This window comes from Panthera onca, chromosome D3, assembly GCF_046562875.1.
Source record: "Panthera onca isolate mPanOnc1 chromosome D3, mPanOnc1 haplotype 2, whole genome shotgun sequence".
NCBI lineage: Eukaryota > Metazoa > Chordata > Mammalia > Carnivora > Felidae > Panthera > Panthera onca.
The window spans coordinates 87,578,297-87,597,500 of record NC_138350.1 but is presented as its reverse complement, the minus strand read 5'-3'; the positions used below and the strand labels follow the sequence as shown (position 1 = coordinate 87,597,500).

At 46.1% G+C, this 19,204-nt stretch overlaps 1 long non-coding RNA gene across 1 annotated transcript; it reads left to right on the top strand.

The window, feature by feature from the left end:
• The first annotated feature begins 1,287 nt into the window (after positions 1-1,287).
• Positions 1,288-3,794, top strand: LOC132665137 (uncharacterized). The gene is made up of 3 exons (XR_009603996.3): positions 1,288-1,486; positions 2,817-2,990; positions 3,283-3,794. It is a non-coding gene; the product is annotated as an uncharacterized LOC132665137 (long non-coding RNA).
• Positions 3,795-19,204: the final 15,410 nt, after the last annotated feature.

Genomic DNA, 19,204 nt, shown 5'->3' with positions numbered 1-19,204 from the left:
AGCGGTTGGTTGCAGAAGGCGACCTGAGGGAGCAGTGCAGCGGCCGGACCGCACCGTGTCACTGCTCAGTCGCCAGCAGACGCAAGACCCCTTCCTGCTCCCGCTTCTCCTGGAGCTGGTGCCACGTGAGGCGAGGGGCGGCTCCATTCGAGACAGACACTTGACTTGACCTCTGCCTGTGTGGCCAGTGACGGGCACCTCACTCACTTTTCTCTGTTTACAGCATCAGTCCGCACAGCAGGTGTATCCTGATCGGCAGTAAGACAAGTCTCTCCCAGCCCAGTTTTAGCCCTTTTTGGGGTAAAACACCAGCCACATGAGATGTTCTGTCGAGGTCCCAGAAAGGGTGCTCGTTGGCTTGTCACCGTCCTTAGGAGCACCCGTGATCCCTCTGGTGGAAGGAAAAGAGCTGAAAATCCCGGCTCCCCTGTGCTGGTCTCTGGCTGCACAAGCCTCCCGACGGTCTGATCTGGCCATCGAGGCCCTGCCGACCCGTGAAGGGGGGACAAGTCCTCTCCCCGACGCTAGGATCCTGCAGGCAAACCTAGAGCTGTGGTGGGGACAGGCCTTCCCCCAACGACCCGCTCGCATCGGGGCAGTCGTGGGGGTGTGGGGCCCGGCGAGTAGCACCCATGGGGGATCCGTCTCTGCACGTCTTTGCGCGCGACCTCCTCGCCGCGCCACTCCGAGGGAGACTTCCCGAATGACACCGCAGTCTGGGGGTGGGGGGCTCTCCCTGCCCGGACCTCCCTCCCTCCCCGCCTCACTGTCAGACCTGCCTCTGGCCCGAGGTCTTCGCTGCCTCCTCGGCTCCCTGTGCCCTTGGTCTTTCACAGGCATCCCCCCCCCCCCCCATCAACTTCCTCCCACTTCTAATTCTCCTTGGTGTGTGCTTCCTGGAGGCCCCCGCTGGCACCAGCGTTTCTGGGGCGATGCTGGTTCTGCCGTTCAATGCTCGTGGGGTTTACAAGGTCTTCCTGCCTCTGCACGGGACATAGCTGTGTCCCCCACGTGTGCCTCTGGGACCCTACAGCATGTAGCGACACCTAGTGCTTTCTTGTGATGGTGTGAGTGCTCTCTGATCCTTTTAATGACTTCCCTTTCTTTTTCTGTCCAAGGCAGCCTCCTTCTATGTCTGTCACTGGCAACCAAGGATCCGCACGGGGAAACCATCCCCAACGCACTGTCCAAACTCCGACAGAAATCTGTTCAGAGGGCGTTCAATGATGTCATAAAAGGCAGAAGCCTATTTGTAGGTACCTTCTATGAGAAATCCAATGAGTTGACGGCTACCTTGTCGAGGAAGACCCGAAGAGATTCACATGTGAAGATAAGACTCCAGGGCATAAAGACAGGTGAACTTGGGTCTGTGAACAGGAGGGTGCATTATCAGTAAGGGCAGCTCCTGGCTTAGGGAGGCCGCCAACTCTGCTTCGGGACCGCCGTGTTTTCAGACCTTGCCTGGTTCAGACGTTTTGTTCCAAAGGTACCTTACCTCCACAGATGAGCTTGGCTTTGTCTTAGAGATAGTCTCTCTTAAAAATACTTGTCAGATATGAAACTGTTTTCATCACCATTTGAAAGTTTGGTAATACATCAGGGCCACCATATTCCTTGGGTCTCGGGAACCATTATGTATTTGTAATCTTTTTTAAAGTTTGTTTATTTTGAGAGGGAGAGAGAGAGAGAGAGAGAGAGAACGAGTTGAGAAGGGCCAGAGAGAGAGGGAGAGAGAAAGAAAGAATACCAAGCAGGCTCTGCACTGTTAGCACAGAGCCCGACGCAGGGGTCGAATTCACGATCCACAAGATCATGATCTGAGCTGAAACCAAGAATCAGACGCTTAACCGACTGAGCCCCCCAGGTGCCCCGCACTGTGATCTTGAACTCCTTTCGTGAGACTTGCCCCCGGTACCAGCATATTGATTGTAAGGCTGCAAGGTCCTCGCTTCTCAGTTCGCCAGACTTTGTCACAAACCCTGTCTCACTCACTCATCACAGTAAGTGTCAGATAAGCCAGTCCCCATGGCAGCAATGAGGACGCTAAAGGTGCTCTGAGGTTAATTGACTTGACCAAGATCACAAAGCTCATAAATGGAGCAACTGAGATCCAAAATTAGGTGTCTTTATTGTAAATATTGTTTGTCTTCTGGGAGAACATGCTGATTTTCTCACTGCGTGTTATTCTGGGTGGAACGCATTTCTGGATTTGGAATGAGTCAAGTCTAAGTACATGGTGAGTTTTTTGAGAATACGCTTCGATGAAGAAACTACATTCTACTTTTCTTATTATTTCTTATTCCAAAAGTAATTTTTTTTTTTTTTTTTTGGCTGGCAAGATATGATGATACAGAAGTGATTCATGAAGAAGTGATGGGAGGTCACTCCTTCTTCCCTTCTTTTCTGTATGCAAAATTGAAGGGGGGACTCGACTATATCTATATATATATAAAGCTTATCTCTATATATAAAGTCTCTGTCTATATACTATATCTATAGAAATAGATACAAACATATATATTCCTGTTTTATAGATATAGATACAAATATATCTATTCCTGTATATATATATATATGTATATATAACTTATATATATGTATATATATATATAACATATATATAGCTTATATATGTGTATATATACATATATAACACCTATATACACACACACACACACACACATATATAAAGTTGACATGATTTCTTCAAATGATGTTAAAAATTATATAAATTGCTTTATTAAAAAACCCTCCCGATGATCCCAGAGCTGTATTTTGATGGTATTGTTCTCAAGTGGCCCTATTATCATGCACAGAAACTTCCATCGAGAGTTTTGAAATTCGGAGACCTCAGAGTGCAGTCTCACGGCCTCCCCGTGGGCCGTGGACGCCCTGTGCCCGGTGCACCTGAACGACGCGGTGTGACCCCCGCGGGCCACCTCCCTCACCGGCTCTCCCTCGCGTGTGTGTTGCGTGCGTGCTCACCTAAGGTAAGGCCCGTGACATTCTCCATATGGTCAATCGCCGTGCACCAGTGGCCCCCTGGGAGGGTGAGGCTGCGCGGGGCCTCGGGCCTGGGTGAAACTCGCCCCGGTGCCCTTCCTCCGGTGCCATGCGAGGTGCGGGCCGGGCAGGCCCCGAGCTCTGCCAGCGTTTAGGGTACTTTCGTCATCCTCCGGCAGGATCCAGCGCGGCGGGCTTCGTGTCTCACCGTGTCAGCCTCTTGGGCCCCAAGTTTCCAGACGGTCGCTGACGTGCTTCTGCTTTTTTTTCCGCTTCCAGGTTTGCTCGAGGTGAACACCACTTGAAAAATCCCCGATGCGAACTCTCACATGGCTCGAATTTATTAGAGATGCGGGCCTGTGGGGGCGACTGGGGTGGGGGGGGGGGGCGCGGCTCAGTTGGTTGAGCATCGGACTTTGTTCGGCTCAGGTCATGATCTCGATTTTGTGGGGACCCCGCGTCGGGCTCTGTGCTGACAGCTCAGAGCCTGGAACCTGCTGCGGATTCCGTGTCTCCCTCTCTCTCTGGCCCTCCCCCTATTCACGCTCTTTCTCTCTCAAAACTAAACATTAAAAAAAAAGAAATGCAGACTTGTGAAGGAAGGATTACTGGTTTATTAAAATGATAGTAATGTAAATTCTTTAGGAGAGTTTCAAATGGGCTGCAGTTGTGGAAACAAGAGCGTATTTTCAATTATTTCTTTCAAAAGTCTTCCCAGGGAGAGAGAGGCCAGAGGCTCTGCAAGGTGAGTGGTGGTAGTACCTCAAGGCCACCACTAGAGGAGGCTAGAGACCCACACCGACTCCCATAGAAAAGACTCTGGACACTTAATGCACAGAGGTCCTAAACTCTCGCTTTGATTGCTGGGTCTCATCCGGTGAACCAGCATTCTAGAACCGTTTGCTGATTTTTTTTTTTTTTTAATGTGATGAAGAGCCACAAATACCATTATTGTATGTCAACGCCTGCCCCTTCCCTCTCTGCCTCCAGTGACGGAGGGGTAGAACCCGGATGACAAGTAAAGGCAAAAGTGCCCCCCACGCTTGCAGGCGCAAGCAAATGCCTCCCCTCCCCCGCTCCGCTCCCAGCCCCTCCGGAGATCGATCGCAAGTAAAATAAAATGCAACATTAATTGCGAAATACATGTCGGCATCCTGTTTCCAAATCACATTAAAAATTCATGGTGAGCTTCTGGTTTGTTGATGCATTAACTTTTCGTAATTACGAAAAAAAATTTTAATCGACTTTTTTTTTTTTTTTTTTTTTTTTTTTCGCGTGTAGGTGATCGAGCGGCGAGGGCGCTGCCAGCAGATTGCACACCTTTCGGGTGCGGTGCCTGTGCGTGCGGGTGGGTGCACGACCGGACCCGGCAGGTGAGGGGCAGCTAGGAAGCAGTGTCCGCGCAGGCCTGGGAGGGTGCACCTGCTGCCCCACCCCTGCGGCCTCCAGGCCGATGCGCTTCTGCCCATTAAGCACTGCGGTGGGGTCTTGGAAACGTCAGCTTATTTTACGCTTCTCGGAAGAGTTTAAGGCAATAATTATTTCAGAAGTTAATTGGAGTCAATGGAGATGTACTCTTAATGGATTATCGTTTAACCCAGACTGCCTCTTTTCCTTATTCCTGTTATTTTCTTTATTGCTCTATTTGTTGGAAGGACTGACATGAGCCCATGAAGGTGCCGAGGGCTGCTTCTGGCGTAGCTGAGTGCTCTCTATTCTCTAGATTGTGGGATTTCCGCGTCCTGCAGGTCCTCATTTGCTTACGGAGAGATGGTTTTGTCTCTTCACAATGTCTGTGCGTCGTGGCTGAGTTTATTGCTTTCATTGTGGGTTGAAATCAACTGTCATCTAAAGGGACCAACTGTGGGGACACATGGAGAGGTTTTGTTTTTCTGTAAAAATTATATTGAGTGGTTTTGAAAAGCTTGATAGGAATGGATGGGGGGAAAAAGCTCTGTTTATGCAGGAGTAAGAGATTTAAAAGATTGAAGAAAACATAACATTTCATTCTGATTCTGCAATCGGATTGTTTCACAATTCTGCAGATCCCTGCAGAAACTGAAAGTCATCCAACATGCCGCAGGGCTCTTATTTAGTCAAGATAGACCGACCAGACTCTGCTAGGGGTCAAGCAAGCAAGGTCAAGTGCAAGCAAGCATAGGGGTCGGTTTTAAAATGGGTGCAGTATATTTAATTTTTGTTCCTGTCTTTGTTCTTCAAAAGATGAAATTAGCTTCTTTGTGAGTCACTCTCTGCTGGATTGTGGAAAACTTTTAAATTTACTTTTTTTTTTTTTGAGATTTAGTCTGTTCCAATTTACACAGTCATTTCATGATTGAAACTTGATTAAATAAGTTTCAGCTTCCCGCCACGGTTTCTCTGCTCTCCCGGCTTCCTTTCTTTCCTTCAATTTTCCTGAGGGAGGTGGTGTCCTCCCAGGGGTCCTGACAAGAGGAGGACAGGATCCCCCCCCCCACTGCCTTAGGGCTCTGTGTACATGTACCTTCTTCCTTGTGTTACCCACACCACAGTCCATGGGGCCACACTCCTCACAAGGACACGATCCTCTCCATGGTCATGATCCCCTTGATCTCATATTCCTCTGGTTCCTCTCCTCAATTTCGAGGCTGTTGTGTCCTTCCTGTGATGGAAGCAGCTACGCATATATAGACTGAATCACCCTTTGCCGTGGCTCATGTTACCACTTGGAAAGTCAGAGGTCAGCATGGATTCTTTACAGAGGGGATATCCACCTTCTTTTTGAAACAAGGAATATGTCATCCCTGATAGCCAGAGGATCATAGCAACAATATTTAATGGAATATTGTTTAATGGAAAACAATTCAAAAAGAGATTTTCCGCTGCCTTGAACAGTCAAGGATTAGAGAGGGACTATATTAAGACTGAAACCAAATTACCGGAAACAAACAAGGACAAATCCCTTGTGTTTCCCATGTACTAGTCTTTTGAGTTTGAAGAGGGAAGCCAAAGCGATAACAGGTGGGAAGAAATGTAAGTAAGTAACGTTGTCCTGATTTTACAAACCTTTTTTTGCTCATTTGTTTGTTTCAGGGCTCTCCCGGTAGTGTTCTCAGGAATGAATAACTGAAGATTGTTTCTTTAAAAGCAGGAGGCTAAGAGAAATTATAAAATAAGCCCAGCAGTATGGGTGCTTCCGTGGAGATTGGAGTTCATCTATTTATCTGTCACTGTTGTGATTTCAGAGCTATTTAAATACAGTTCTTTAGAACAGAGCGCTATACGAGGTGTGGAAGGAAGGAAGTAACCTTCACCTGGCATAGAGGCCACTCAGGAAGAAATCTTTGGGCTGTTATCCCTTTAATTCTGCTCTTGATATGACAGGAAGGTTTAGTTCCTAAATGTGCTATTAATTAGTGTAGAAGGCCCTGATCGTCTTCCCAGCAGAAAGTTGCACGCTTTTGCTCCTTGGTATTGGCTCCCGTAGTGATTCTAGACTTGTCTGTTTCGACTGTGGGGGGCAAGAGCATTGTCAACGTTGGCTTCTTTGAGTTCTTCATCTTATTCTAATGAAAAGATCTGAAATCTTCTTCCTAAGCTAATGTATTCTCTTCTAGGGTCTTACCGAAAAAGAGAGAGGGAAAAAGAAACACAAAAGAGCAGAAAAAATTAGTCTCCCTTCGATACATTGTGACTGTTTGCACCGAACAGCTCGCCTGCTTTGACTAGGTATTCTCAGAACCGTAGTTTAGTGCCTTTTTTTTTTTCCAAAACATGTTGGGTAGTCATCATATCACCTGATTCTTGGTGCCATTGTTTAAGTACAGTGACTGACGTAGAGAGGAACTCAGTGCATCCCATTAGTAGAATTTCGTGTTGAAAATATTAAAAGTAAAACTGTCCTTTATGTCCTATACTTTTATGTATATTATGTATTACTACATAATATAAATAACTGACGGACGAAAATGCATTCGAGTAGGGATCAACCCCCACCTCAGAAGACGAGACGAGGTAATTTGATGATAAGAAGTCCAATATCATGACCTCATACGATGAAGAAATAATTCTATGGACAGAGACTTCCTAACTACGTGTGTGTCTGCAGTACCAATCTCATATTACGTAAAGATGGCTTGGAATTTAGATGATAAATACACTAATCCTTTTATCCCTATAAATGTTTTCTGGCTGCAGAGATACATTGTCCAAAAATTCTAGGAAGAAACAACAACGAACCATTTTCCTGGGCAGATATATCCAAAATGATTAAGTGGAGGACTGATAAACTATAATTTCTGATTCCTGTTGACCCCGTGCTCAACAATATCTGTGTCCAGCTGCCCCTGACGTATCCCACAGAATGGGCAATCACCCTTACTTTGGAATTTTCTTTGCATGCCTTCAGCGTATCAGTATTTCTGGATTTGCCAGGGTCAATCCCACGTGGCTTTCGGAAACACAGGACTCCGTATGCAGAAATGTGTGTGTAGCTACCAAAGCCAATGGGGCTTTGACATTCACATGATATCTCTTAATTTACCGCCCCCCCCCCCCCCCCCCAGCACTGCAGGAGCCCAGCAGAGCATAAGGAGAGATGCGGCACGGGTGAGATATTTGTGTGTCCATCTCAGCGTCTTCTCTTAAGGGCATCCTGAAGAATTCTGATGCCCAATTATTCCAGGAACTGAGGCCCAGAAGTGGAAAACTTTAATTGTTTCTCCAAACTGAGAAGCCACTTGAACAGCAGAATCAATTCCAAAGTAATTACTCTTCCTCCGGGTATCTCTTGAAAGTTTATCTAGTGTTTAAAAAAAAAAATACAGTCCTTGAACTTGAGGTGGCACCTGTGAATTGAAGTTGAGAATCAAAAGAATGTCTTTTTCTCTAGGTAACCGCGGGTTATCTCCCTGGGAAAGCTGAACCACAACGAGAAGCAGAATTGTTTTCAAACAGATTCCACAGTTAATGTCATCAGTGTGTTAGTGTGCAACTTGCATACTGAGCTCAACTGCTCAGGACGCGGAAGGAAGTGACAGAGGCTTGATGAAAAGTTTATCTTTACATTTTTCAGGGAAACAAGCTTTCATTTACTTGACCGGGGTTTCCTAGGAATTTTTAAATAAATCAATATCATGCACAGTTGTAGGATTCACTGGCTATGTGTGCTCCCCAAAACCTAATCTCATCTCCCCAAAGCTCATACGTAGCCAGTATTAATCATGAGCCAGAACGTCGTGGCAGATGCGAGAGGCAACACAATGGCGAGAAGCGCCCACATTGCAGTCAGAATAAAGCTCTCCCATAACGGCATGTGGTCCATGAGTGCTGTGAGCTTCAGAAGGAAATAAAGCTGTTTATGTTGGAGAATTATTGAGAAAGAGGGTTGGTTCTCTACCCACCGTTGACCAAGTTCCTCAGAGGAATGATCGGACCTGTAAGTAGGTTTGGGGAACCTGGGAGCAAAGAGGTGCTTTTGTTTTTCCAGCAGAATATCTGAGAAGAAGGTGGAACCCCAGTGTAGAAAGTGCCCATGATTTATCCAGGCAGCTGGATCATAAATTGCCCCACAGAGGTCCCCTTGTGTCACAAGTGAGCCATTGGATGCATCCCATGTGACGTGGATGAGTGTGTAGAGAGGAGAGGCCTCGCATGCAGATTCTACTGATGGCCCAGCAGCACCTGAGAAGGCCATTGAATGAAGACCAGATGCCACTGAAGACCAGGAGGTCCCCAGGGAGGCCACGGAACAGAGACTGACCATGAGGAACAGAAGGTTGCCTCCCAGAAATTAACACCCACTGTGCTTGGGCAAAACGAAGCCCCTTAGAGCCCACAGAATGGATTCCCGGCATCTCCAAACAGTCGATGTCACTGGGGCGCCTGGGTGGCTCAGTCGGTTAAGCTTCTGACTTCAGCTCAGGTCATGATCTCACAGCTTTTGGGTTCGAGCCCCACGTCTGGCTCTGTGCTGACAGCTCAGAGCCTGGAGCCTGCTTCGGATTCTTTCTCCCTCTCTCACTGCCCTTCCCTTTCTGTCTCTCTCTCTCTCTCTCTCTCTCTCAAAATAAATAAACATTAAAAAAAAAGAACCCACAGAATGGAGAACATTCCCAAAGCTTCAAGATTTAGTTTATGACAACTAGAGAACAAAGGTTCATTTAAGAAAAATAAACTTTTGATATATACATCAACAGCTATATCTTTGGACACATGAGTTGATGATTTGAGATCTGTATTCAGGATACGCATTATTAGGAGAAAATAGAAAATGCTGTGTGAACATAATAAAAAGTCTGTTTTTGATGATGTGACCATTGACCATCTCTCTGATTAGTCAGTCTCAAGAAAAAAAAAGGTAGAGACAAGTTATTCAGATAAAGGGTAGAAGAGAAGAGTCTTCTCTGAAGAGGGAGGTGTGGCTTACGGGAAGATGTGGAGTAGGGGTGAAGGGTGAGGGGGCTCAGGATGGATGAGTGCAGGGTGATAAACCCAGCAGAGGGCGCATGGCTGCTGGAGGCCAGGTCGGGCCACTTGTCCCCCAAAATGGAGCAGGCATCAGTTTTCTCCTAAGTGAAATGGTGGAAAGGATCCCAGCAGGGAAGTGACATGCTCAGATTTATGTGTTAAGAATCCTCAACGGCTCTGTGACGAAGAGATTGGAATTCGTACAAGAATGCAATCAGGAGAATCTGTTAGGAGGCTGATAAAACAGTGGCTTTGAAATGGCAGTGGTTTTGACCAGGGCTCTCTGCTCAAGGCAAACTTGGACTTGGTCATACGCTGAATGGGATTCTGAGACGCTTTTCAGCTTGAGCACCTGGGTGGGTGCAGACGGGGTCTCCTAAGATGGCGGGCTGGTGGGGCCACGGGTGGGAAGGCAAGGATTCCTTCTGGATGGATTCAGTGTGAGATGCCCATGGACCAGGAGTCACTGAATTTAAGAGGCAAGGTTTAAATCTCTACCCACAACGTAACACCAGCAATGCCAACACCACCAACGGAACATTCAAAATTTGCGTTTACGTGTATTCCTCTCCCTGGGGCTGTGTTTGACTCAGAAACGTTCAGAATTTATCTATGCAACTATGAAATCACCACTTTCCTGATATATTTTCCTTTATATTAAAAATCAACGTGGCCCTAGAAATGTGAGCCAATGTACTTATTTCATTATTTTTAAAGGTGACTACATAATTCCATTTTGACCCATTATGGATAACTTGATAGCTAGCGCCATGAAAACAAATATATCTTGGATTTTTGTTTTGTTTGTTTGTTTGTTTCCTCAGATTCTCCAGTAGTACAACTGTTGCTCTCATGGACTTCACTGGTAAACGTTGGATCCATATTTGCAAAGAAGAAGGTAAAGTTTAAAAAGTGCCACAGACATCTTGGGGCACCTGGTGGCTCAGTCGGTTAAACGTCTGATTCTTCTTATCAGTTCAGGTCATGATTTTGCGATTGTGAGATCGAGCACAGTGTGGGGCTCCACGCTGAGTGTGGAGCCTGCTTGGGGTTCTCTCTCTCTCTCTCTCTCTCTCTCTCTCTCTCTCGCCGGCTTGGGATTCTCCTCTCTCTGTCCTGATAGCACTCTCTCTCTTTCTCTCTTAAAATAAATAAATGAACATAAAGTGGTGCAGACATTCAATGCCCAGACCTTGGTTTCTAACTGTCATTTTCTAACATTCACCACTTGTTTTTAAGGCTCCCTGGAGAAAGGATAGATTCTAAGGCTGGAGCAGAAAATGCAGAAGACGAGCCATATATATGGATGCGGAACATGACAGAAGCGTATAGGAGCCAACGTGAAAAGTGTTCCCAAGTGGCCAAAGCTGGACCAATTTGAGCAAAAACATAAACGGACAGAAACGATATGAAATGTATTGGATTATAACACAAAGAATTAAAAAAAAAATAGATCCATACTTATATACGTCAATGATTGAGTGAATGAATGCAAAAAAAATATGAAGGAATGAACAGATAAATACGTAAGTGAAGAAGCGACTAGTCTCCCTTACGGAACAGCCCAAGTTCATGAATACAGGATACAAGTTAGAAAGAGAAAGTGCTGTCATAACTGCTCTAGGCAGTGTCAGTGATGAACGCTGACCTTTGTGGACAGAACTTGAAGGGGAAACTAGACACCTACACGCACTCCAGCTACCTTCCCCAAATATTTATCAATCACTGTGGCGGTTTTAACACGTCTGACCATAAATTCTCCAAAACGGAGAGCTTTCCTCCGCTCCCCTTGAATGTGGGCTGTATTTAGAGACTCTCTGCTCAGGAACAGATGACACAAAGAGAAAAGTAGTAACTGTAGAGGAGACAACATTAAGCAGGTGCGCAACATGACCATCACGGTTATCTGTCCTGTCGATATCATTCTCGCCTCCTGATACAATTCAAGGAGAGGAGCACGTCACCCCCGCGTCATTCTTATCCCAAATCGTAACCTCCGCCCAACGTCTAGGAGAAAGCATGAAGCAGACCCACATTGGGGGATATTCTCCAAAACACCTGGTAAACACTCTTCAAAAGACTCCGGGTCACAAAAACCCCGGAAAGACAGAGAAATGTCCTGGGTTAGGGCATTCTAAAGAGGCCACACGAGTAATGCAAAACGGGGTTCTGGTTGGGATCCTGGAAAAGAAGAAAGATGTTAGTGGGAAAAACTGGGAAATCTGGACAAAAGCCCACACCTCTGTGAGGTTGTTGTATCCGTTAGTTTCCAATTTCTGATAAATGCACTCTGGTCATGTAAGATGTTAATGTCAGAAGACACTGGGTCAAGGGGAGCCAGGAACTGGACTATTTTTTTTTTGCAACCGTTTGGGAAATCTAAGCTTATTTCAAAATAAAACTACTGAGATGAAAATCAGTGTTTGGAACCGGGATTTTTCTAGATTCCCACAGCCCAGGAGCTGACGAGAAAGAAAGATGTTGGAGGCTGTTCTTATGAAAAAAAAAAAAAAAAAAAGTATAGATTCCTTTTTTTATTCTTTTGTTAGGGTGGCTATGGTCCCTCACAATGGCTTTTGGGGGCTGTTTGACGTAGTGTGGCCTTGTGTGTGAACAGGCTGCGAAGTAGTCGGAACAGAAGAATTGTGTGCACGGAGCTCGGCTTCTACTGCTTCTGCGATGTGTGACTCCACTGGCTCGTGAGCAGATGGTGTGGAATAGAAGCTATTCGCAAACAGGGACCTGCCAGCCTCGGCGAGCTCGTCTTCCGAGTCACTAACAGCTTTTGTCCGAATCCACCCAACGGGGGTGAGAAATGCCTCTGAAATCATCATGAGAACGGAAATCCTAGGTCTTTCATCCGCAGCAAATTATCTCCCTTTCACTTGTCTCTGCTTCTCGGTAGCACTTAGCAGCCTCGCTGATGTCTCCTTCCTGGAACAGGCTTCTCGTTACTTCTTTCTGAGACCCTGTTGGGTACACTTGCCGGCTTGCCCAGCTCCCTGGCTGCATTTGCTCCGCTCCTCCCCCCGCCCCCACCTCCCCCTCCCGGCGCCTCCCTGCCGCAGCCCAGGGGACTCTGCTCCCCTCCATGGGCACCCACCCCAGCAGGGGGTTCCCTTGTCCCTGGAGTTAAAGACCCCTCCACATGAGGTCCGGAAGCCGAGGGGTTCCAGGCCAGCAGACTTGCGCATCTGACCCAAACTTAGTTGGTCCCACAGGATACCTTCCTTGGTTTTGTGACCAAATGTGGCAGATCCCGGGTCCCTGTTTTGTGTAGGCAAGTGCTCAAATTCCTCTTCAGAGAATCCTCCTCTCTACTCCCCTCCTGATCACTGTCTCCTTATTCTTTACATTTATTCCGAGAACATCTCACCACCTGCCATACCGTATGTGTATTCATCCTTCTTTTGCTGTTTTCCCCGTCGAAATAGAAGTCTCCCGAGGGCAGGCATTTTGTCTTGCTCACCTTTTAAATCCCAGCATCTAGAACAACGTCTGCAACGTAAGAGACGTCCAAGATCTATTTGTCCAGTGAATAAATGTAAATGAACACGTGAAGACATGCGGGCAATAAAAGTATGAGTGGATCGATGAATCAAAGTCCTCAACTTTGTTTGTTTGAATCTATAATGAGCATGACCTTTCTAACTCCTATGTATCTTGGGTATCTTGCACTTGGTATGCAAATGTATCTTGCACTTGGGTATACAGTGTTATGTTAGGGAGCTCAGAGAATCCCATCATGATTTGGGATATTTCTATGCTTAATGATCATGATCTTTAGAATGCCCCAACCAGTGACATTTCTCTGGAGTCAGTTGCCTCAGTGAGACAACTTCGTTCTTCATTGTATCCTATAACATGATATCCTTCGCGAAGCTTTTTGATTCTGTCATGTGTCGTCATCACTCTTTTAAAACCCGGCACAACGTGATTGTTGTGTTTATCGCTGAATTATAATTATTATAATCGTTTGTCAATATTTCTGTCTCCACAAGCGGACTTGAACTATTTTAAGATCAGAAACCATGTCATTGATTTTTTATTGAGGATCCTAGCAGAATGTCTACTGTGTGTTGAATTGATCCAACCCTCAAGGTAACTTTGCCTGTGGTCTCTTAGGTGGGAAGGCTCACGGCAACCGTCGTGTGAGATAATTCACTGGTGTTGGGGCAGGAAGCATTAGAGCTTCTCTTAATATTTGTTTTCAGTGCCATTATTTAAAATTTTCTATTTTGCAAGCAATTTGTAATATCAAGTATATCTATCATAGGACACATGTTTCATGAGTCATTTCTAACGCGTAGCTTTCTAGTGGTTGCTCTATTGCTTTTTCTGACAGAGGCACGAACATAATCGAAGGGTTTGGAACCGCTCGAATAGACTGCTTCAATGACCTTGTCCAGACCCCGCCAGCGTGTGATATGGGGTGGGGTCCCATTACAAGTCACACCCACATTCCAAGAGCTGGACCCTGGCTGGCTCTGGTGGTGGGTCTCATTCCCTTTTTCGTCTTTCAGAACGTCTCTTGATTTCTCGGCGCGCTGGCAGACAAACCCATGAGATGTTTTGTCTGCGTTGTTCACCACGTGCCCACACACTTTCAGTCATGATCTATCCTGCCGTCGTTCCCGGGCCAACGCCCACTGTCCCAGAGCTGGGGACTGGGCCTTACTCTTGCCATCACTCACGCTCGTAGGCTCCAGACACCGTGTCAATGTTGCTATCAATGGACAGAGATTCAAAAACCACAGTCTCTGGGGAGTCAGACGGGTCCTGGGTTCTGTCTGTCTGGACATGAGGAGATGGGCACAGCCGAGACTGCCCCCTACACATGCTCCACTGGCTCGTTCACAACACCACCCAGTTTTAAAAAGGGGCAAGTGTGAAGTCAGCTAAGGGACTATCTTCTCCATTCCCTTCCAAGTAGATATGTATCTATGTGAGAAAGTTTTAGGTAATTCAATGTAGGTGAAAGCATTGTTTATGACATCAAGAAAGACGAGTTTAAAAGAGGCTGAACCGTATGGAGTGTGCCTCCTTTTGTCCTTTATCTTTCTCATCCTAAAGCTGGGATAATAGCTGTAATGGCTAGAAATCCAGTAGCCATCTTGTGTCATGAGTTGATCTGAAGGATAGAAACAAGTTCTGGGATGGTTGTGTGGAACAACCACAGCGTGGTCCCGAATAAGTTGTGGGAATCTCCATGCTAATCATAGATTGCCGATATCTGGATCTCTCTTACACGTGGGGTAGAAATTTATCTTATGTTTGGCCATTTTATTGCATTTTATTTTTCTGATAAATGCAACCTAAGCCTGTTACTGGGTTGGAAAGGCACGCCATATATGTACTCTCAAATACCTCTTCGTAAATCCAGCCCGTTCAGCTTTTTAGTGTGTCCCTTGTTTCCTGTCCACTTGAGTTGCTTTCCTGTGTTCATCTCACTTACCAGAAGGATGCCCCGCTCCCCCAAAACAAGCAATAATTAAAACATAGTGAGGTCTCAATTCATACGATGCCCAGGGACAGAGAAAGAGAGGAAAAGGAAGGAAGGAAGGAAGGAAGGAAGGAAGGAAGGAAGGAGAATCTAAAATGTAATTTTAATTGAACTGAACACTTAGAGTTTGTGTGTCTGTGTGTGCATATGCATTAAAAATCCCATGTCTAGATGAAGAAAATGTGAGCAGTTAAGAAATTCAAAAAGCATAGCTAGCAAACAAAATGCATAGCGATGAGGGTTTTGTCAGTTTTGGTTTTTCTTTTGGTTGTTTGGTGCCTGTTTACGTTGTAGGAACTGCTGCTTCTTCGTGAAGTTTCTCCCTCCTTAGGGCAGAGTATGAGCCAGGTCACTCCGCTAGAAATCAACCCTAGGTCTGGAGAAAATGAAGACAATGCTTGTTTTCCCCAGCAGGCAGGAACGGAATTGAAGAGAAACCGATTTTTCTAGCTGCCGTACAGGGCTCTTGTGTTAAATCTGGGGAAGTATTTATTTTTATTCCATCACACTGTGACGACTATTGGTGAAATGGATCCAGCCAGTGAATGAGAGAAAGAATAAAAAAAAAAGGAAGTTATGTTGATCATGTCACTGAATGTACGGGAAGGAAAGGAAGCCCATCTTTATAGTAACCGTGCAGGGTCTGGTGCGATTGCCCTGCCAAGGAGCCGGGCAGACTGCTGTGTTGGATCGCGAAGAAGATGCTGACTTTCACACGCCCCAAAGTGTTAAAGCAAAAGTAGGCTTCAGAAATGTTCGGAAATGCATCTCTTTAGAATACGCAAGATTTAGACAGAAAGCTCAAAGCATCGGCATGTCTCTGAATTGATGAGCGGTTGACAAAGTGGTATATCCATACAGTGATGTCATATTTGCAATCAAAAGAATAAAGGTCTTTTTGTTTATTTTTTTAATGTTTGTGTATTCTTGAGAGAGGGAGAGAGAGCCAGAGTGTGAGCAGGGGAGGGGCAGAGAGAGAGAGGAAGACACAGGATCTGAAGCAGGATGCAGGCTCCGAGCTGTCGACACAGAGCCCGATGCGGGGCTCGAACCCTGGAGCGTGATCCTGACCTGCGCCGAGGTCGGGCGCTGAACCAGCTGGCCACCCAGGTGCCCCAGAAAGGTGAAGTTCTGATTCATACAACATGAGCGAACCCCAAAAACATTACGCTGAGTGATGGAGGCAAAGACACAAGAGATCGTAACCTGCAGGACACCCTCTATCTGTGGTGCCCACTGGGGCTCGAGACAGGAAGTAGGTTTGGGGTTGTGTGGGGCTGACGGGTAGGAGAAATGGGAGGGACACAAGGGAGGTATGGGGTTTCCTTTCGGGGGGGGTGATGAAAACGAAAACAACTTGTAAACCTTAAAAAAATAATTTTTAAAGGGGTCCCTGGGTGGCTCAGTTGGTTAAGCATCCGACTGGCTCAGGTCATGATTTCATGGTTTGTGAGTTTAATCCCCGCATTGGGCTCTGTGCTGACGGCTCGGAGCCTGGAGCCTGCTTCGGATTCTGTGTCTCCCTCTCTCTCTCTCTCTGCCCCTCCTCTGCTCCCTCTCTCTCTCAAAAACAAATAAACATTAAAGAAATGTTTTTTAAAGAAAAAAAAAAGGAAAACAACTTGGATTTTGTGATGGTCACACTACTCCGTGGGTGCACGAAGAAACACAGGCTTGTATATTTTTAAGGAGGTAAATGTTTGGGCATGTAAATTGTTTCTGAATAATGTTGTTAAAAATAGGGAAAAGGAGACAGGAAATATCTTTAAACAATGTAAGACCAACCTCTTGAAATAAAAGTCATTTTTTCCCCGTATCAGAAATGAACTGTGCCTCATTTGTTGTGGGGGACTTGTGTCATCAGACTATAAAGCAATGATATGGTGGCTGCATATAGCCGTTTAAATTATGCAGTCTGGCTAAGTCCATGGTTACAAAATGACACAGCAAATCTTTTCCTATGGAACAGTAAGTCCATTTTAAAATAACACATTTATGCTTAATTTAATAAGAGTGTCTTTTTAGGGGGTAAGTACCAAAAACCCAAGTTAACCTAAATATGCACAATTCAGCACAAATGGAAATATATTTATGTAAGTTACATATGAATTATTCAGTGTTCAGACACCAATCTTATTTTGCATGAAATTACATTGATAGAGGCTACCCGATCCTGACACAAATTAAACATTTGCAGAGTCTGACCCTCTCTTTCCTCCCCGCCCTGAATGGGGATTAGGGGATGACCTTCATTATACATCGTCAGTTCTTTCCATTTTCCCGAAAATGGCAGGTAATAAACCCTGCCTGAGGCTATTACTTTAAAGGACATCAACTGAATATCATTATGTCTATCTGCAGGGTGCTCTTGTGGGTAATCTGGGGCATAAAGAAACGCCCAAAACATTTGCCCTCAAAGATCTTAACTTCTGGTTGGAGAGAGGTTATTGACCAATAAGACGTAAAGAACCATTGACAGAGGATGACCCCCCCTTCCATGATGCCCAAGTGTGTGTCTTTGAAGTGGCCTGATGTTTATTTTCAGTCTGAAAAGACCCTGAAATCATACAAGAGGAATTAAGCTCGAGGAACCTGTACGATATAAATACAATCACGTTGTCAGCTACAGGTTTTGATATGCATAATTAACCGTTTCCGCTGTTTTCCTAGTCTACCTGGATTTTTAAGATCTCTGTGGCTCTTTCCGAGGCCCCAAGTCAATGGGAAATCATTTTAGAAAGCGATCCACTCTCCTTCCACTCTTCAAGTTTGGATTGACTTTCCGTCACTAAGCTCTTCGCCACGGAGTTGATCTTAGAAAGAATAATTGACAGGGGACAGCGGTGGGGGGAGACAGTCTGCCCATGTTGGATTCTAGCCCAAACTTCTATTAGTGTCCTAATTTCTCACACAGTTTTTTTTTTTTTTTTTTTTTCTCTCTCTCTTTATCTTTATTTCTTTCTGGCCACTGGCGCAGATGTTCTAGTTGTTTGTCTTTGGGCCCTCTGTGTTCGGTGACATTGCCTCTGTCCTTCTGTCCTGTGATGGTCTGGCGTTTTGGGGGAGGAGAGCTAGCGTTCTTCAGGTGATTATAATTCTTCCCATCAGACCCGGAAGATGCTTGTGTATCTCCATGTCTCCTCCCTGCCTCGTCCCATCATCTCAATCCATAGTCTGCTATATCCATTTTGGTTTCCGAGATTACAGACAATTACCTTGCATGTGAATATTCTCCCTAACGTTTACCGAAACCTTTAAAATACATGCTGAGTCTGGGCGCTTGGGTGGCTCAGTCAGTTGAGCGTCAGACTCTTGATCTCGGCTCGGGTCATGACCTCACAGTTCAGGAGTTCGAGCCCTGCGTCAGGTGCACCGCTGTCAGCGCGAGCCCACTTTGGATCCTCTGTCCCCCTCTGTCTCTGCCCCTCACCTGCTCTCACTCTCTCTCTCTCAAGAATAAATAAGACATAAAAAAAAAAAAAAATACGTGCGGAGTCAGTCGGGTGAATTCTGAGCGCACCAGTCACCTAGTCAACGTCACGCTAAAACTCTAGTGGGCACCAACGCTGTAAGAAATACATTGCAAAAGACGCTGGGATTTATGAACCACTCCGGCACGGCCAAAAGAGTGGACCAGGGTCTCGGGCGCAGCCTGGACGGTGTGGGCGAACGAGGCCTCCACGGCCTAAGAAAAGGACCTGGAAACCCCTCTGAACGAGATGTTCGATTCTTCACTTCACTTCGGAGGTTTGTGGATAGGCTCTGAGGAGCCGGGGCTCCCCTCGCACCACATCCACCTGCAGCCGCCGTCTGACCGTTGCCGTCCGGGGTCACCGGCGGCGAGCAGGAGCGGGGAAAACATCCTGCGTCTGACTTCTCGTCTTCCCAGCTTTTCAAAGCCACGCCGGCCTCTGTGGCCTCCCTCCTCTCCCGGGCCACTATGGATCCATTTTGGTGACAATTAACTGCAATGCCATCTGAAATTCTCTACAAAGGGGGTGAGGGAGGGGAGATTTGGAAGTGGCAAGTACTTACCCGGAGGAAATCAAAGCTGCTCGGGAGTGTGTTTTACAGGCAGCACACACGCAAAGAGTTGGGGTCTCCGTGTCAGGTTTAAAGGAGCCAGGGACGTTTTCCTACTTTGAGACGCAAGGCCGGTGTCAGGACCTCAGAGGGGCTGGTCATTCTTCCCCGGTCCCCGAGAATGTGAAGCCAGCTCCTTTATGAGGAAGTTCAAGCCTCCTTTCATGA